Raw genomic sequence first — 21612 nt, forward strand, 5'->3', positions numbered from 1 at the left:
ACACATCCGTGACATTTTGGGCCGAACGAAAAAAATTTCTGTCATACATATGACACTTCTATGACGATAATTGTGACAAAACCCGGTATCATCATAGATGTGGTGGGCTCCTACTTCTATGACAAAATATCATGACAGAAAATGGGCTTTTCGTCCTGGGCGGGCCGGAGACGCAGCTGCATGAAATTCTTTGGGCCGTCCATGACGGAAAAAACCGTGGTAGAAGCGAGGGCGTGGAAAATTTCGGGGAGTTCCCGGTTACGGTGGGAAGTCGGGGGCCGAGCGATGCGTGTTTTTCTCGTACACGTACGCGCGTGTGTGCGAGGCGTTGGCCCTAACTGAACCCGAGCGAGGCGTTGGGCTCTAACTGAACCCGAGCGATTGCACTGCAGGCTACGCGTTACTAAACCCGAGCGATCGATCGATGGCTGTTAACTGAACCCGATCGAGCGATTCCTTCGCTACTGCTGCTAACTGAAGTCGATCGATGCTGCCTCTGGGATGAACAGTGAGCGTTGCGGGGGGGTTTGGATGAACAGTGAGCGGTGGCGTTGCCTCTGGATGAACAGGACCCTTGGTGTGCTGGAGGGCTAGATGAACAGTAGACGGTGGAGGGGTGCCCGTGGAGGGGTGGTTGAACAGGACCCCATGGTGTGGAGGGCTGGATGAACAGTAGACGGTGGAGGGGTGCCCGTGGAGGGGTGGTTGAACAGTAGCCGGTGGAGTAGCGCGCGGTGGAGCCTGGATGAACAGGAGCCCGTGGAGGCTGGAGGAGGTCGACGGTAGCCCGTGGAGGCTGGAGGAGGTCGACGGTGGAGATGAACAGTATCCCGTGGAGTCCCGTTTTGCAGTACGCCACACCCCTCCCGATGAACAGGACCCCCGTTTCGACCATAGTAGGTCCGTTTCGTCCGTTTTGCGGTAGGCCACACCCCTCCCGATCAACAGGGCCCCCATTTCGACCGTAGGAGGTCTGTTTCGTCCGTTTTGCGGTACGCCACACCCCTCCCGCTCAACAGGACCCCTGTTTCGACCGTAAGAGGTCCGTTTCCTCCGTTTTGCGGTGCGCCACTCCCCTCCCGATGAACAGGACCCCCGTTTCGATCGTAGGAGGTCCATTTCCTCCGTTTTGCGGTACGCCACACTCGTCCCGATCAACAGGACCCCTGTTTCGACCGTAGGAGGTCCGTTTCCTCCGTTTTGCGGTACACCACACACCTCCCCATGAACACAACGCATTTCGTTGCCTCCCCATGAACACGACGCATTCCGTTGCCTCCCCATGAACACGACGACGACGCTGTTTCTCCGTTCCGACCCAGCCATGTACACGAGCCCTGGCCGCCGCCCATATGTACACATACGTGGCCGTATTTTCTTTCTTGCACCCTGGCCGCTGCACGTACGTGTACATGCTACGTCCGCGCCTCTACTACGACACGTACACGCCTCTACTACGACACGTGCGCGCCTCTACATCCACTAGTATATATGTACGTACACGTTCGCGACCAGAATGACAACGCTACGTGCGCTTCGACCAGGTGGGTCCCGACTGTCAGGCACTTCCTTGCCTGCGAAGATGTAGCTAGTGGGTCCGAGCAGTCAGGGGGGCGAATCGTTTTTTTTTTTTGCCCGGACGCACTTCCTTGTGTGCGAAGATGTAGCTGGTGGGTCCCAGCAGTCAGGGGCAAACGTTTTTTTTGCAAAATACGGTGGCCCGTCCGGTGGGTCCCCGCTGTCAGGTGGAGGAATAATTATTTTGCACGTAATAAGGAGGCACTTCCTTGCTGCGGCCGTGCACCCAGCTGTCAGCCTCTCCACGTGCAGTCCACGTCCGATGGAAGCCGTTCCTTGACCACATTGACCACGCCGCGCCAAGAGCACCAGGGCGGTGGATGACGGCGAGGCCTAGGAAGGGGACGACGCGGAGCCGGGGAAGACGCGGTAGTGGATGCCCATGCGTAGAGGAGTACGAGGGTTCACTGGTTCGCTGCAGTGTGAGGCTGCCGTCGCCGCAGAATAACAGGAGGTGTGGGTGAGTAGAGGGATGGCCTGGCCAGCGGTGGGAGTAGTAGGCGGCGGTGAGGCCTCCGCCGCATCGCAGCCGTCCACGGGAGGCAGGAGCACGAGGCACGACCGGCGCTGGTTTGGGCGGCTGGAGCAAGAAGACCAGAGGTTGAAGAAGCACTACGGCCGTTGGATGGACATCGTACGGTCACTGGAGCTAGAATCGTCCATATTGACTAAGTTGACAAAGCCCTCCGTCCCCGTCAACTTAGTAGGCCCACAAGTCAGCCTGTCACTATACTAGGTCCCAGCTAACAGGGGGAGTATTCATTTTTTTGTGCGTAATAAGGAGCCACTTCCTTGCGTGCGAAGATATAGCTGGTGGGTCCGAGCTGTCAGCGGCGGTAATGTTTTTTTCGCAAAATACAGAGGCCCTTTCGGTGGGTCCCTGATGTCAGGTGGAGGAATCATTATTTTGCGCGTAATAAGGATGCATTTCCTTGCGTGCGGCCGTGGACCCAGCCGTCGGCCTCTCCACGTACGGTCCACTTCAGATGCATGTCGGTCATTGACCACGTTGACCAGGCCGCGCCGAGAGCACCAGGGCGGTGGACGACGGCGAGGCCTAGGAAGGGAACGACACGGAGGCAGGGAAGACTCGGCAGTTGTTTCCCACGCGGAGGGGAGTACGACTGTACGAGGGTTTACTGGTTCGTCTACCGTCGCCGAAGAATAACAGCAGGTGTGGGTGAGTAGAGGGATGGCTAGGCCAGCGATGGGAGTACGGTGGGGCGGTGAGGCCTACGCGGCAGCAGAGCCGGCCGCGGGGAGGAGGGAGCAGGCTGTCCCGCCGGCGCTTGTTTGAGCGGCTGGAGCAGGAAGAGCAGAGATTGAAGAAGCACGATGGTCGTTGGATGGCCATCCAACAGTCACTGCTTGTGCATCAACCTTTTTTAGGAAAGCCTCAAATCTGTGGAAAACAGCATACAGCCCATCTGCCATTATTTCTAATAATTTACAGCCCATTTGCCAATTATTAAGGTTTTTTTTGGAGCCCATATTCTTTTTGTTAGCATTACAGCCCATATTGTGGCCACGGTTAAAAAATTATACGAAATTTTGCATATTTCGGTGCGGTCCGAACTGTTTTTAATCCCGAAATTTCGACTCACATCCAAACTGATTTTAAAAATAAATGTATATCAATATAAAATACAACAAATTCTCCACGCATAAAAATTAATGTAATTTAAAATCTCGAAATGCAAAAAAAAGATATTTGAAACTAATTGCCGGTTTGATGTGTTTTAAAAATGTACAGCCCATTTCTCATTACTGATGGGCCATTTTCTCGGACAACCGAATGAAAGCTCTCCTCGTCTTGAAAGATTTGCAGCCCAACAGGCCTGACAAAGCGACTTACTTGGCAAATCAAAAAAACTGGGCTGTGGCCGTGGACCCAGCTGTCAGCCTCTCCACGTACATTACTCTTCCGATGGAAGTCGTTCCTTGACCACGTTGACCACGCCGCGTGGAGAGCACCACGGCGGTGGACGACGGTGAGGCCTAGGAAGGGGACGACACGGAGCCGGGGAAGATGCGGCAGTGGAAGCCCGCGCGGAGAGGAGTACGAGGGTTCACTGGTTCGGTTGTGGTGTGAGGCTGCCGTCGCCGCAGGGCCTGGCCAGTGGTGGGAATAGTAGGGGGCGGTGAGGCCTCCGCGGCAGCACAGCCGGCCACAGGAGGCAGGAGCATGTGGCACGACCGGCGCTGCTTTGGGCGGCTGGAGCAAGAAGACCAGAGGTTGAAGAAGCACTACGGCCGTTGGATGGACATCGTACGGTCACTGGAGCTAGAATCATTCATATTGACTAAGTTGACAAATCCCTTCGTCCCCGTCAACTTAGTAGCCCACTAGTCAGCCTCCCACGAAGGTGGGTCCCACCTAGCCGGGGGAGTATTCATTTTTTTGTGCGTAATAAGGAGGCACTTCCGGTGGGTCCGAGCTGACAGCGGGGGGAACATTTTTTCACGAAATACGGTGGCCCGTCAGGTGGGTCCCAGCAGTCAGGGGGCAAACGTTTTTTCGCAAAATACGGTGGCGCCGTTCAGTGGGTCCCTGCTGTCAGTTGGAGGAATCATTATTTTCCACGTAATAAGGAGGCACTTACTTGCTGCGGCCGTGGACCCAGCTGAGACTCTCCACGTACAGTATACTTCCGATGGAAGTCGTTCCTTGACCACGTTGACCTCGCCGCGTTCTATTGCATGCATGCGTCCATGGGTGTGGTGCGTCCCCACTGTCAGCCTCTCACGTACAGTCATCTTCCAATGACTCTCGGTTGTTGACCACATTGACCACACCGTGCCGAGCGCACCCAGACTGGAACGACCCGGAGATGGGGAAGACGGGGCAGTGGAGTCGCAAATGGAGAGGAGTGGGAAACTTCACTGGTTCATGTGCGCGGCAGCACAGCCGCGGTGCCGCCCACGGGAGACAGGAGCAAGAACACAGGTTGAAGAAGCAGCACGGCTGTTGGATTAACATCCAACGGTCCAGCTGCTAGAATTATTTGTTGATTAAGTTGACAAAGCCGTGCGTACACGTCCGCTTAGTAGGCCCACAAGTCAGTCACCAAATCTGACGGGTCCCAGCTGTCAACGGGATGAATAATTTTTTTCGCAAAACAAGGAGGCACTTCCTTCCGTGCGAAGATACAGCCGGTGGGTCCCAGCTGTCAAGTGGAGAAATAATTTTTTTCACAAAACAAGGAGGTCCCTCCTGTAGCTGGTTCGAATCCAAACCTACACTATGACTATATATGGTGCTATGCTACTCTGCAAGTAATGAAACTGACATATCCAACGTTCGCTTCTCCTCTTCTCTACTTACTCTACCTAGCATCAGAAGCTCTACCCGTAGCAACCATGTCCGCTGGCTACTCGTCCACCTGCTCTTCAGCAGGCAACAACCGGATATGCGCCAAGTCGCCACCCGTACCATCGCCTGTGGGTCTCATCACACCCCCGCCGGCACGCGCACCGCAGTCGATTGCTCATCGCAACCCGCTGCCGTTGGTGTGGTGCCACTGTTGCAAATCACGCAGAGTCATCCATCGCGTCTCAACCACAATCTGCAACCCTGGCCGAGTCTTCTACAAATGCCCGAATCATGGGGTAATAATATGTTTAAGTGTTGTTCTGCTGCTTTCAGTTGCTGATTTTTTTAATAGTTTGGTTGATGATCTACCAATTTGATTCATGCAGAAAAGGGAAGATTCGTGTGATTTGTATTTCTGGGAAGTTGCTGATGTGGGGGAATGCAACTACGCTGATTATTTGGTTAGCCAAGGAATCCCAATACCAGCAGGCTGGGGTGTTGGACAAGTAACTAAAGGAACGACAGAAGAGGAAGATGCAGAGCAGAAGGTTAAAGATGCAGTTCCTTTGATCATGGCCAAGCAACAGCTGCTGAACGGCCTTGACAACAATGAGGAGATGAAAGAGCTTGTGAAGATAATGGGCAAAATCGATGTGCTCTGTAGGATGATTGTTTCTTTATTTGCAGTGTATGTAGCACTCGTGTTGTATTCAGTGGCTATGACATGAGCACTTTGCTGAAACTAGTAATGAATGAAACTTGTGTAGCAGGCTGGGCGTAGTGTTGTGAACATCTAATGATTTCTATTAACGGAAATCAGGGGGTATCCCCTTTTGCTCATATAAATAAATAAATAGCAGAGGCCCTGTCGGGTCAGCTTTGTTCTCATTCGAAGACGTCGAGCAAATTGCAGTCCAACAGCAAACTATGTCATCAAATTCAAGTTTCACAGCCAAATATGAGTACAACTCAACAACAATGTCATCATGTTTTAGTTGTCATACAATCACCAAACACAAATCAGCATACATAACAAGTGATGTTCTCACATCAAAATACTAAACAACATGTTCATCAGGTTTCAGTTGTCATAGCAAACACAATTTCACATAGTAGATAAAAAAATGTCTTCTGACAGGAAAATATGACAAAAGCAATGTAATCATCATCCGCCGCAGCAGCGTCAACATCTTCGCCATGTGTATCAGTCTGAATCGTAATTCCCCACGGTGTCATCTTCTTCTTCGTCCTCAACGTCCTCGAATGTTGGCTTCTTCTTGATCAACTCTTGTATGTCCACAGCACGACGGGCAATCTTTTCGCCGGCATCATTGACGTGATGGTTCTCAAAGATATTAGGAACATCTGTGTTATCTTGTACATCAGGAGCAGTGTAAGCATCATCTTGTTGTGAAACTTCATTAAACGAATTCCTCTGCTCAAACCTTTGCAATACTCTCCAGTCATCGCTACGTGCAAATGTGTTTTCCAAGAAAAATATCTGTGTTGCTTGATTTGCCAAAATAAAAGGCTCGTTGGTCTGGTACGCCGCCTTGACATTGATGGATTTGAAATAATCATCAGCTCTGGGTTTTGCGATCCTGGAAAATAGGTTATACCAACGATAGCACAACAGAACCACACACCGATGATCCTCGAAACTGGAGATATACTGCAACTGAACAATGTCTGTTATGTTAGCATACATTTCAGTTGTCTCTTTGTCATACGTATCTGTGCTCATGATGGCACTGTTTTGTGTCTTCCTGCCTTCGTCTCGTGCAAGGGTGTTGTAGCGCACATCTCCAACAACGCAAGATTCATAATGTCTTACCCGAGTATCAGGACCCATTGCTAGTGAGTAAAGGGCATCATCAACTGCCTGCCCATCCTCTCGCATCTTCTTAACCTATGGTTAGAAAATAGACAAGCTGATCATCTTATGTACTCAATATATTAAAAAAACTGACAGTGCACTTCAAAAGCTTACATGGTTCTTGAACCATTTCGCAAATCCTCCCATAACCAGTTTGTCAATGTTTCTAGGATTTTGCGGAAGTAACTCCTCTTTGTAGATGTTGCACAACATAGTGATCGCGTCAAACATCAAAATATATAAGAATGTGCTGCAAGTTTAGTAGATTGCGATGTATAAGCTGCAGTACTGCACTTACTTGATATAAGGTAGTATCTCAGGACAGTTATTCAACACATACCAAACCATTTTTTCCAAATCTTTAGGTTTGTCCTCTTGCCGACTCTTCCCTGTAACTCGAACAGAATAATCGAAAACATTGAGCCCGGGATTGTCTTCACCCACCCCTTTGCTAAGCTGATCAGCTGTTTCAATATATTTTGAGCAGAATGTCAACGCTTCTGTAGCAATGTAGGCCTCTGCAATGGAACCCTCGGGTCTAGCTCTGTTCCTAACATAACCCTTGAAAGTGCCTAGCCGCCTTTCAATAGGGTACATCCAGCCATACTGTACTGGACCTATAAGTAGTGCCTCATCAGGTAGATGAACAACCAAATGCACCATCACATCAAAGAAGGCTGGAGGATATATCTTCTCAAGGTCGCATAGGATAGTTGGTATCTTGTCTCTAAGACGCTCCAAAGCATCTATCCTGATATTCCTACTGCAGAGTTCCGTGAAGAATTGTCCCAACTCTGCAACTGCTTTGTATAAGTTAGGGCGGCCCAATCCTCTAAGGATAACAGGTAAAACCCTTTGAAGTAGGACGTGGCAGTCATGAGTTTTCAACCCTTGTACCTTGTTTCCATCTACACTGACACTCCTTTCAGGGTTGGAAGCAAATCCATGTGGGAATCTCACACGTGACAGGACCTCATAGAATTCTTTTCTTTTTACCTTGTCCAAGATGTACACAGCTGGTGCCATATCCCGTGGTTTACCTTCATCTTGCACCTGCAAATCCTTTCTGATACCCAGGTGTGTCAAATCAATCCTAGATTTTAAGGTATCTTTCGTCTTGCCTTCAATATTAAGAAGTGTGTCGATAATGCTGTCACATATATTTTTCTTGATGTGCATCACATCAAGATCATGCCGCAGATCCAAATCTTTCCAATACTCCAAGTCCCACAAAGTGGACCTGCGGGTAAAAAATAATCTCTCTTCTACCCTACCACGCTTCCTTTTCCCACTACCATTACCAGGATAGTTTCCTGGTGTAATATGCCTGACCTTCTCTAATTCCACTTGCAACTCATCGGCGGTGAGCCTCTTTGGTGCATCACGGTTTTCATGCTTTGCATTGAACACATGTCTTCGGTATTTTCTAGGATGCGACTTGTCCTTGGCAAGGAAACGACGGTGTCCAATGTAATAGATCTTGCTAAGTATTGCGTATGACAGCGGATTCCTGTCACAGCGAACACATGCATTGTAACCATGTGTCGTTCGCCCTGACATAGTGCCCAAAGCCGGATAATCATGGATGCACCAAATTATAACAGCACGCAGAAAGAAATCAGCTGGTGGGCTGCTATATAGGTCTCGAGTGAGAACACCCTTCCATAGCTGTTGAAGTTCCTCCACAAGAGGCTCCATGAACAAATCAAAATCCTTTCCAGGACTTTTTGGACCTGGGATGAGCAAGGCCATCATGTAGTTTGATTCTTTGGTGCAAACATTTGGAGGCATGTTGTAAGGGATAACAAGCACTGGCCACATGCTATATGTGGCGCTCTGGTGGCCAAATGGGTTAAATCCATCTGAAGCTAAGCCAAGTCTAATGTTTCTCGGGTCGGCAGCAAACTCTTTGTGTTTATCATTGAAGCTTTTCCACTCACTACCATGAGATGGATGGCTCATTACATTCTGATCTCTGTACTCCTGGTTCCTAGAATGCCACAGTACATCCTCTCTTGTTTCAGCATCATGAAACAACCTCTGCAATCTTGGTATAATTGGAAAATGTCTCAAAACATTATGAGGAATCCTCTTCACAGCATCGCCATCTTTCCATCTTGATGATTTGCATTTCGGGCATTCACTTAAGTTGGCATAATCCTTCCGGAACAGAACACAATTATTCTTACAAACATGGATCATATCATATCCAATTCCAACTGCACGAAGGAAATTCTTCATTTTACTGTAGGTGTGTGGCAGCTCAGACGCATCTGGGAAAGATTCGCGGAAAGCAGCCAACATCACATCGAATGATTTGTTGGTCATCCGCTCAGATGTCTTCACCTGAAGAAAGGTGACCATAGCTGAGAATACTGACAGCTTATTTCCTGGGGTGACAGCAACGTTGCATTGTTCCAACATGCGGGCCCACCGTTTTTCTTCTGCAGGTGAAAGTTCACGGAATGCACGAGCATTTCGTAGCATTGTTTCAATGTTGGTCAAACTCACTAGCTCCGCCACCACCACCTCCTCCTCCTCTTCCACCTGAGCATCAGGCAGATCAAGATGGTGATCTGCTGCTTCCACATAGTCAATAACATTGACATTCACAGCTTCACCATGATGAACCCACCTAGTATATGTGACCGACATCCCATACAAGTGTAGATGATTTTGCACAGTTGACTGGGGTCTTGTAACTGAATTCATACAACTGCTACACGGGCAGAGCACATATGATTTCGGACCACCGTACTCAGCTCTAATAAAGTTCATGAAGTTTTCAACCCCCTCGACATATGCAGCGGAGAATCTTCGAGCAGAAGTTATCCAAGTCCTGTCCATCTGTTAGACATACAAATTAGTTCTTCTACTAGATATTATAGGAAAAACATATATGCTTTTTTATGAAGTCCAGAAAAAAAAATACCTAGGTCGATGTCTAAAGCTATGGCAAGATATTTGGACGAGCAGATCTAAGTAATGAAATATATGTAAAGCTAATTCAGAAAACAGATTTGAGTGCCAAATTATGGCAGGCTGTTTCAGCAGTCAATGAGGCCGAGCACACAGCCATCAAACTGTCGAAGGCCATCGCAGCAACAAAGATCGAGTATAAAACGGTGTAGAGCTATTTCACCTAATAGATTGGCTACTAGACCATGGCAATCTACGTCACAATAAATATATGGCAGGATATTTTAGCAACTAATCGGCCTTGGCATGCCATCTCAGCTAAGCAAATTGAGTGCAGAACAGGGCAAGGAAGCTTCTTAAGCAGAGCATATTGACAGTAAACTACTTCGGCAAACAGTGAGATTAACAGCGTCTATCAGCTAACATTCAGCGCTACACCGACATGAACGGGGCCTCAGTCTAGAATGTGCGTATCATGGGAGAAGCTGACCGCCGTGCGTCTCCACACGAACGTCGCTAGCGGTGGCGGCGCTGACCGCCGTGCGCCTCCACAAGAACGTAGCCAGAGGTGGCGGCGCGGCTAGAGGGCGGCAGTCTACGAGAGTGTACTGTGGGAGCGAGAGGATCGCCCAACCGCGGCACCGACGTATCGGCTCGGCGGGAAGGGCGGCTTTGGCGGAGCGAATGGAGTGGAGGGGGACAGGGGGGAGGGGGGTTTGGGGAATATTATTGGCTAGTTGGCCGAAGGGCGGTTGAATCGGATTTGGGGGCAATTTTTGGGTGTGGGGGGGAGGATTTTCGCGCGGTGGGCAGGGGGAGTTTGGCGCATGGTCGGTTTCTCCAAGGGCAGTCCCACGTGTCAGTGAAGAGGCAAGCCGAAGCGCGTTCCGTTTGCGTGAGTCGTGTGCAGGACCGAACGTGTGTGGGGTGCAATGCGACCGCGACAGGAGTGCTGTGAGTGTACCGCCTTCTTCCTTTTAAACTAGGTGATTCGCCCCCTCAAAAAAATTGTTGCTTCGCGCGATCCATCGATACTACTACTAGTAATCCGGTAATCCCGACTAAAACGGCGCGGCCGGGTCTTTTCCCACGCAATATGCTGGGAGGTTGGCTTAGTTGGGTTTTTTAGGACGAGTAATGCTACACCTACCTAATGCCAGTTACGTAATTAACGTAATGTGAAACGTGTGAGCTGTTGATTGTAGATTGGGGGAGGGAGGGGCCCACCACCATGAAAATCAGGGGAGGAGAGAGAGAGGCAATTTACGTTAACCCTTTCGTAGGTTCCCATAGATGTAGAAAGATGTGAAATGTGTGAATGTGTAGTGGACGTACTATTGGAGTGCCTAAGATAATTTGTGTATGTATAGACCCTATGTGTTTATTTTACTTCGCATGTTAGATTTGTCTCGGTTCAATAAAAAGCAGAGTTGGTGATGATGGTGTGCCTATCATCCTGCAATATAGGTCGTCCGATCTATATCTAACGGATAGGAAGGATATGACAATTTACCCGCACTCCTCTCCACATTTGCAGATAAGACTTTCCCTCGTTCATCCTTTTCTCCCACAAGATCTTGATCTTCCGTGCAACGCACGGGCATCTTGCTAGTACTCCTACAATATGTATATTATTGTGAAAGTTCATATACACCGGCCGAGATTAATGCAAACACGGCAGATTTTCATTACATTTCGAACTTTTATAGGACATAAAAATAAAAGAAACCCGACCCTAAACCTATTCTACGGCGGCGACCGACATCCTCCATCTGCGATCTCTATGTACGGGGGCGGGGTTCAAGACCCGTGAAGTGAAGGTGCGGTCTCCGGCGAGGAAGAGTAGAACACGGGATACGGACCGGCCAGTTCGCACACCATGCCCTGCCGCCTCCCATGCCCTACTCATCCTCAGAGGAGTCCCCGACCTCGGCGGTGCCTGGCGTTGGACGGCGGCAAGTAGGACGCGTGGCTGACGGTGCTCCCGTCGTCGGCCGCCAGCGTGGCCACCGCTTGTGCGGTCGCGTCCGCGTCCGGCTACGCCGCTATTGCGTCGCGAGAGGCGACTTGAGCGAGGGCGGCGACCTCGAGCTTCATCCCCGAAGACAAGCTCTCCCGCAGAGCGTTCGCACTTACGGTCATGGCGGATGTGGTGCCAGGTAGGAGGACGATGCGCTATGGTGTGGAGGTTAGCTGGGCGTTGCCGCTTTAAGTAGCACATTCCGGTGAGGCCAAGCGTCCGGGTGCGTCATTAAGTCGCCGGAGTTGGTTCCTCGGGCACCGAGGCTCTTAACGATGACATACGAACGGACGGCATGAATGCGGGCAGCTGGTGCCGGCTGGGAACGCACCGTGTGACGGCGCGAGGGACGAGGGTTTTTGTGTGGCAGGGTAGTCAGCTGCGGTCGTGGCAACGTTGGAGATGCCCTTTGCTCACATGCGATCCCCGCATGTCATTGAAAAAGCAAGACGACCCGGCATGGTCTCAGGTCCAGAGGATGCAGTTGGCCGCGCTACACCACTCCGCGGATGCGTCGCGGCGCCCCGTGCATCCTCGACGAGCCGGGTGTTGGGGTGTGTTTGGATTGTGGCCAAAGTGCACCTTACCAAAATTTTGGTCATGACCCAAAGATTGGTCTTTGTTTGGATGGTTGCCATCTTTTTGGCATGCCAATGAACTCTAGCCAACTCTAGTTCATTTTTCTTGCCAATGTCGGCCAAATCATGGGCAACCAATACCTCAACCAAAATTTTGGTCATGACCCAAAGATTGGTCTTTGTTTGGATGGTTGCCATTTCTTTGGCATGCCAATGAACTCTAGCCAACTCTAGTTCATTTTTCTTGCCAATGTCGGCCAAATCATGGGCAACCAATACCTCAACCAAAATTTTGGCTACCCAATGCTTTGATGGGGCAACCTTGGGCACAAACCAAACATACCATTGGTCGTGCCACAGCACTAACGCCACCCTCGGCACACTGAAACCGACCGTGTCTAGCGACGATATGAGCGTGTCGCTCACCGCGGTCGCCGTGTCCAGAGGCGGTGCTGGAGCTGTGCCCCGTTGTTGGCCCCACCGACCCACATGAATGGTTGTCGGTGGCGAGGAGGTCATGGGCCAGCTCCTCCATTGGACTAGTCTGCGCTACGTCGTCCCGACGGGTGTGCCCCACATGTCGGTTTCCCTGTTTTCCCGGCCATATTCGAGCGTCGGTGCTCCGCGTTGCGCATTAGGCCTTTCACTATGTAGGCCAAGCAAGACAACTTATTGTTTATTTAAGCCGTTCAAGTATAATCATGTGGCATTTGCTTATTTCTCATTCCTCTCCAACCCTCTTCTCCATCGATCATGTCGCCCTCCAGTCGAGTCCATCCTCCCGCATGCCTCATTTGAACATTCCGCCGAGTATCATTCGCATGTACCCACCCTAGTCCTCTTTCAATAGATCTCTGGACCCCGAGATGAAATCGAGAGGGAACGAGTGGGGGCACGTGATACCTAAGGCGGATTCAAAATTTTGAACCGGTGATCATAGCATCCGCAAATCATATATAAAGGGTATTCAATGTTCGTTTCATTTTTGAACGTACAATATAGTCCCCCTATCCTTTCTAGTTTACATATAAGTTTTATGTGTAGTCAAAGTATCTCTACTTTGATCGAAAAGGTATCAACATTCAACAACGCCCAATCAATATTGTTAGATTCGTACGTACTCCTAGATTTGTACTCGAGATGGTTTCCAATTTGACTATTGACAAGATTAATAGTACATGAGATGTATAATGTGAAAATTATATCATTGGAAACTCCTTTCACATACGAATTTGACCGTATGCTTTGTGTAAGTTGCATGTCATATATTATTACTCTAACATTTGGTCAAAGTTAGCCTCGAAAAACGCATTAGACCATGTATGCTTTGTGTAAGTTGCATGTCATATATTATTACTCTAACATTTGTGTAAGTTGCATCTCATATATTATTACTCTAACATTTGGTCAAAGTAGTATAGTGGAAGTGGATCCTCTAACGTAGGTATCCCTGCCTTACCCTCCCTTTCGGTCACTTACTGGCGGACCCCATGCTTGCTAGGCCCCGCATGTCAGTTACTCAATGGGTTCGGCCACGTCAGGGGATCCTCATCCGTAGTATACTCCATCTATTTTTATTTACTCCGCATAAAACGGAGGGAGTGGTGGTATAATAAATGACGCAGGCGGGGGAGGGGAGGGACGTCGGTTTGCTCTCAACTGCGGTCCCACAAGCGAGCGAAAACGCAAGACGAAGCGCGTTCCATTTGGTGAGCGACGTGGAGGGTCCAGCGTGCCGGGCTGCAACGCGAACGCGACAAGAGCGATGTACAGTCAAAACCGATTGACCGGTCGTCACCGGAACCACTATTCACACCAGAACCTTCGCTGCTCGGCCTACGCCAGCCACTGCCCTAAAACCACACCAAATCTCCAGCCCATTGCCCCACCTTTCGATCCCCTAGCCCGCATCAAGTGTCCCCTAGTTCGCCGGGAAGCCATGGTGCGCCGCAAGATCACTTACTACAAGATGCTGACGCCAGAGCGCCGCGCAGAAATCGCGGCGGCGGTCGGCGCCACAGACCTCCGTTCCCAAGCTCGCTTTGCGGCGGGCCAATCCCCGAGTTCTCTGGAGCCAAGCTACGAGGAGGAGGAAGCCGATCCAATGTTCATGGCAGAGGTCGCGGCGCAGAAGGCCCCCGATGGGTATGAGACGATGGACGTCGACTTCGTGCCGGCGTCCGAGTCCCCCATGGTGCAAGCGGACCAGCGGTCCAACATGGCGATACTAAAGAAGGACTGGGAGGCAGAGGCTCAACTTGACACGGAGCGCGCGCATGCCGCTGCCATCGAGGCTCTCCTGCAGGCGGAACCGGATGTCGTGGATGTGAACCGGGCGGCGGAGGCTCAACTTGAGGCGGAGCACGCGGATGCCGCTGCCATCGAGGCCTTCCTACAAGCGGAACCGGACGTCCTGGACTTGAACCGGGAGGCAGAGGCTCGACTCGACGCAGAGCGCGCGGATGCCGCTCTCATCGACGCCCTCCTGCAGGCGGAACCGGACGTCCTGGACTTGAACCGGGCGGCGGAGGCTCGACTCGACGCGGAGCGCGCGGATGCCGCTGCCATCGAGGCCCTCCTGCAGGCGGAACCGAACGTCCTCGACTTGAACCGGGCTGTGCTCTCGTCCGTGGAGAGCGCCCGCACGCTCCGCTTGAACGAGTAGCTGGAGGCCGAGGACAACCACGGTGCGGAGACACACGTCAGCAGCGACGGCTGGTTCGCGTCGGCAGCGACGGCTGGTTCGCGCCGGCAGCCAAAGACGACGAGGCCTTCTCTTTCCGCAAGCAGTGATAGTTTTTCTTTATGTTGTTGTTTTTATGGATCTTTTGCTTTGTAAAAATATATATTTGTTACGCAAGTCGCCTGACTTGGGTCAGTCTACCATTTCAGGCGGTTGGATGAATATCCTACGTCTCCTAACCCTTCTTTCCTTCTTCCTCACCTCTTCTTATTCCCCAACAGACCACAACACGGGCCGTACGGATACTCCCCAACATGCGGTTGGATAAACATACTCTATGAACGAAAATTATGTGTCAGCGATAGGATGGCTGAGTTTGGTTTGTTCACATGCGACAGCACGTGTCAGTGAGGGTGTGTTCCCTTGGTTGGGTTTGCGGCGTGCAGGAGCGACTGTGTGAGGGTGCGGTGCGAACGCGGCGTGCAGGAGCGACCGTGTGAGGGTGCGGTGCGACCGCGAGAGCCGTGCGCAAGTGTACCTCCTTCTCATTTTGAAAACTTTAGGCAAGCTTGGCAAAAATGTGTGGCGAAGTTTGGCAATGCAAGGCCTAGACCCAAATAGGATAAGTACGTACGTACTAGGAGTACTAGTGTTAAAAAAGAAAGGCGGGGTTTTCCTTCGCGGGATTTAATCGATACAAATCCTCGTTTCACGTGTCAATTAATGTGTATTTTTTTCTCCAAAGACCAAAGAGCTAACCATCTCACTCCTCATCGCTTGATTAATGCAGCGCCATGCAAACCAACCTTCTCACTTCCGCATGCATGAAGGGGATATTAATGTCCTTGGTTGCTAACCCCATCAATTTTTCCTCGATTAGTGTTAGTGGCCCTTTGCAAATTGTAATTTTGATATACTAGCCTTGTGTACAAAAAAATGGAGGTAGTAACTATATTTGACTTCCTTCCCCATTGCGGTGACATCGACGATATCTTTTTTTTTGTGGTTTGGCGAAGTGCGTTCGACGGAGAACACCATTGAGGGAGACCACGGTAAGTCGTTCGCAAGTGCCGCCTGCAAGCCGAGACAACCGCCTTATTTGCATCCAGGAAGTCCTTTACTAGTACTACTAGGAGTACTAGTGCGGTGAGATGGTTTCTCGAAGAAGACGATGGAGAAGCGGAGTCAGCGAAGAGTGAAATGATGGTTGCTTCGTCCGTGCTTTTGTGATTTGACGCCTCACTGCTTTGTGATTTGTGATAGAAGGGACAGGGGAGTAGACTCTGTGCTCTATACTGTACTACATGCGTCCAAGCATGGGAGAAAGAGGAGAGACGTTGCATTTTTCTATTCCTTCAATCAATCAATGAGGGAGCTTCGGTTCCATCTTTTTGGCTTTGGCAACACCGTCCACAATGGTTCCCACGATGCCAAAAGCTATTTTCACATTTGGCTACACATTGTGGATGCCCTTAACCGTACCACTTGGTTTTGCTCCTGTGTGCTATCTATACAAATCTCAATTATATTGATCTAAAAAATTATAGAATCAAGATTAGGAAAAAGGAGGTGATTTTGCCGCGCGGATGGCGGGGGAGGTTTCTTATTTGAGCAATGCTACATCCACGTAATGGTTTATGTAAAGTTACGAACTCATGTGATGTGGGACTATTTGATTGGATTAAAGGAGAGGATTAGGCCCACCCCACCTGAAAATCAGGGGGGCATATATAGATTAGATGGAAAGTATACGTAGCAGCTACGTAGCCCTTTGTAAGTCTAGGATTAGGCTTCTTATTTTCGGAGGACGTTGTCATGGCGGTTTGCTAACATGCGGTCCCACATGTCGGTGCTTTACCAAGCCGATCCGCGTCCCACATGAGGCAGAACAACGGCAGAAGCAACACGTGGTTAAGTTGAAGAAGATGAGGGAGAAGCGGATTCAGCAACGAGTGAAATGATGGTTGCTTTGTCCCTCCAACTTAACTGCGGGAAAGGTGCAGCTTGTGATTTGGCGCCTCATTGCTCATTACTACGCCGGCGCCATGACTGGGGTGCTTCACCCCGGCTGCTCTGCACTGTATTCCGGTATGGCATGTGGACCCGGTAGCTTGATGTCCCACATGTCGGCGAAAGGGACTAGAAGATTTATGAAAGCGAGCGCTCCACTCTTATGACGGAGGAGTAGACGACACAACGGCCCAGTGAACTGTCACTTGTAGTACTGTATAGTACTATAGTTTTGTTGTTTCGCACGATCCATCGATACAAACCCGATTAAACAGGAAAGGGCAAGATTTTTCCCGCGCGGTAGATGATACTGGCCATACATTTCAAAGGCAATTTTAATGTATGCAAACTGAATAATTATAAGTAACAATATGATATCTAGTAAAACTAAAAACACATATGATTTATTGTGTTAGAGTGTAGTAGTAGTGCTGTATTGCATAGTTGTTAGATGTAACATGCAAGAACGTGTAGAGATGTAGTTTTGGAGGGCCTACAGAGAGAAAAGCGTAATACGGTCACCGAACTTCAGAATAAGCTGATTACGGTCACTATATACGTTTTGCGGTGATTATACGGTCACTTGCTCACAGTTCAGCATTGGATTGCACTCTGTTGACCGGCCAAATAGTCTGCGTGGCACCATGTTGACTAGTTAAATTGACCATGTTCCTTGTGGGTCCCACCTGTCAGTTCGCATAGGCAAAAGGTCAGATAAACACAAATTTACGCAGGCGCGACAAGGCTCCAACCCGTGCGCGGGAATCACCTGGTTGTGTATGTGTCTGTCAGGGCCTGATGTGTGCGTATGCACGTGTAGGTTGAGCACTTGAGCGTGAGAGTGTGTGTTGGTCGTGTGGTGTACTAGTGTGTGCATGCATGCGTGCGTGTGTGCGTGTGAGTGTTGCGTGCATGCGTGTGAGTGTTGCATGCGTGCGTGGCTGCGTGTGTACGTGCGAGTGTTGCGTGCGTGCGTGGGTGCATGTGTTTGTGTGAGTGTTGCGTGGATGCAGTTCGTGGGCATGCGTGCGTGTGTGTATAATCACCACACCAGCTCCTGTGTGTTAAAACAGACGGCTCAGCATACCAATACAAGGCCACCTTGTCTGTTGTGCTCGCGGTCATGACTTCGAACCACCGTCCAAATATTTTTTGTCGTTTGTTTTCATTCTTACTAGCAAGATGCCCGTGCGTTGCACGTAACATCAAGATGCATTTGTATGACTTGTTTATCTTGTGAGAGAAAAGGATGAACGAGGGAAGGCCTTATTTGCAAATGTGGAGAGGTTTGTGGGTACCTTTTTGCAAAATTGCCATAGTTTCTTTCCTATCCGTCAGATATAAATCGGACGGCCTATATTGCAGGATGGCAGGCACACCATCATCACCAACTCTGTTTTTTATAAGAGTGTATTTTATGTATTTTATAAGAGTGTAGATGTAGAGTAGATACAAGTCGACAGGTGAGCACGATGGTAGTGAGATAATGTGATGCAACACTAGAGGTGCCACGTGGAGCGTTTAACTGGTCAACTAGTCATGTCATGAGCAAATACAGAGTTGTACGGTGAGCCCGTGACTGTATAATAACCACTAAACGTAAACGGTGACCGTAATGAGTGGATTCTGAAGTCCAATGTATCGTGCTTTCGCTTCAAATACAATGATCGTCATTGCATATATCACGAGAGAAAGATGAAACATGCGTGAATTTTCCGGGGGCTTACTTTTAGAGGACCTGGAGATAGTTTTGTGTGCATACTTGAAAGGGGCGTACAGGGGGGTATGCGATGGAGAGAGAGATGCTCTTCGTTTCTCTTTATTATGACTAACTTTGTATATAGTATAAAAATATACAAATTCATAGTGCGGAATAAATATCATTGTGGGCACCATGCAATGCAAATTAGCGTTCGTACTCCTCCATATAACTTTGTAATGTTGTATATATGTAGAAACTCAAATAATTTTTTGGCCACACTTTATTCAAAAGGAATGTTGTATGCGAAATAAACGTGAAGAGATGGCTTTTTAGATCAATGGGGTATGTGATGTAACATGTGTGAATGTGTAGTTGATGCATTTGGCGGGGCCTAGAGAGGTATGTGTGTGTGTTACGTATTCGAGAGAGGCATGGATAGAGGGGCCGACGGGGGGGCGTGGGAGAGATAGCACGAGAAATGAGGGTGGTCTAGAGAGAGAGACGAATATGACGTCACGCAAGAGATTCCATTCCCTTGAGTGTGTATATGCAAGGGGGGAGGGAATAGAGGCACCAGGAGAAATTTTCTGTGTGTGTGGTGTTTGTGTTGGTATGTGTGGGTGTGAGAAGATAATGAGATGTGGGGGCAGAGGGTGTGTCACCGCGTGAGGTCCGATGGGTCGAGGTGAGGCCCTTCGTTCGGTTCCGACCTGCGCCACATTGGTTGGCCCGTGACGCATTTAGGAAGACCCATGGATGACTAGTCATACAAGACAAAGATAGCAGAATTGTGAAGGACTCTATCTCCACTGACAAAGCCGGCTAGGATTTGTAACCCTAGGTTCTCGGACTAAGGTAACCCCTTTATCTCTGATATTACTATTCATCCAACCTAACTTTAAGGGGCATCCTACAGAATCCTCTGCTAGAATCATACTCGTGGATTAGGAAGAGAGGTGTGAGACAATGCGTGAGAGACAGGCGTAAAGATAATGTGCGTACATGAGACACGTAGGCAGGTCCATGTATATAGAAAGGGTCGATGAGGATTGTGCGTGTGTATGTTTGCGAGAGGAAGAGTGCTTGTGATAAAGGTTAGTGAAAACAGTTGTAAATGGTTACGAGAGGGAGGGAGGGTTATATCTAGAGCATGTGTGCGAGAAAGACACCTCGGGAGAGAGTGTGTGAGCATGTGTGAGAGACCACCGATGGAGAGTGAAACTACACGTAAAAGACTGCTCTACACATTGATTAAAGAACTAAATTGTATCCAAATATTAGGATGGGATCATGATATTTGCAATTCGCGTAAGGAGCGGTCATTGATCCATCAGACATCTAGATTCTATCGAATTTGAGCATGTCTATGTTATTATTCGACACAATTGATCCACATAGTTAGTATTTTGAACTCCAGCCAATGCAACGCTTTAGCAATCGAATATAAACGTGAGTATAGTTCATGTTGTGTGTGTAAAGCACATTATACATACGAAAGTTACACAATGGACATTATAAATAGCTACCTATGAACTAGCATACATTTGAATTCAACTTAAGGTGGTTTAAAAAAATCGAATTCAACATGGAGTCCATTCAATTATTTGAATTTGATATCATGGCATTTGTAAACCATACCTAAATTATGGGGGCACCAATCTTTGCTCTGATTTTGTACATAATAGCATAAGTAGTCGTGTACAAAATAGATTCAAATTTAGCTCCTCCATTCCAAAATAATCGTAGTTATAGGATTTTCAAGTGTCAAAATTTCAAAAAGAAGCGGATAATTTAATGAGGTTTTCAAACATACAAGGTCAAATATAACGTTGTCTATTTAGGTCAATCCTCATAGTTCATGAGTACTCTAAACGTGAATGCTTGTGTTTCAAAATTTCGAACGAAGCGCCAAAAGAGCCTCTACTCGCCCGAAACCGCGTGAGACCAATGTTTGGTAGTACAAGGAAATTACTTTTCTAATAACTCTGACTCGTGAAACCTACCGGCCCGACGTCCAAAGGTCTAAACCGGGGTAGGTTTGTAGCTTCATCTAGCGCCACGCAACCGCATCCGAAAAACATTCATACACAATGGCCGCCTAAGCACACATGCGCGCGGCCGAAATCGCTCCTGCCCACTATTTGGGACACCTGGGATTACCATCCTACCACCGACCCACAGTAGGTCCGAAATTTAAGAGGGGGGCAAAGTTTGTACTTTCCCCAAATTTCAAACAAGCGAGTCCCATCTTCTGTTCAAAAAAGCTAAAAACAAGCGCGTCCCAGACCGAAACATGGTTCCCCCCCACCCGTTCGATTCCCAATTCGTACTCCGTGGGCGCCAAAACTACCTCTTCACCAGCCGCGAAACCCCGGCGTCCTCCGTCCGCCACCCCATCCCACCCATCAACCACCGCCCTCCTCCATCATGAAGGAGCCGATACCCCGACGTCGTCGTCCACCGCAACCTCAACCGCAACGCCCTCCACAGCTAGTAGTTGAAGCCGAGGCCGAGCCGTCCGTACCCGAGCCAGTTCAACCACGCCGTCCTGCGCCTCACCGCTGCCGCTCCAACTTCGCCACCCTCCACCGCACCAGAGTTGTTCCTGTTACGCCGTCCTTCGCCGCCTCGGATCTGCTTCCCCTCCGCCAACATACGGCCATGGCAACACAGTCAACAATTTGGCCATGGGTTCGTCCAAGCCTGCACCCTCCAGAACATCGGTTTCCCCGGTAAAAAGAAGAAGATCGGCGTGACATGTGGAGGTGACCACACCGGCAACCGAAAAAGGTACTCCTCTTCCCTTATTCGTGCAAATCTTAGGTCTCTGCTTGCACGGTATTCATCCCACAGAAGACACTAGTTGACCGCTTCTTCTTGATACTAGATGTTCCTAGTAACTCGCGATGCACAAGGTTTCTCCTCATATACTA

This window comes from Aegilops tauschii, chromosome 2 (genome assembly GCF_002575655.3).
Source record: "Aegilops tauschii subsp. strangulata cultivar AL8/78 chromosome 2, Aet v6.0, whole genome shotgun sequence".
Taxonomy (NCBI): domain Eukaryota; kingdom Viridiplantae; phylum Streptophyta; class Magnoliopsida; order Poales; family Poaceae; genus Aegilops; species Aegilops tauschii.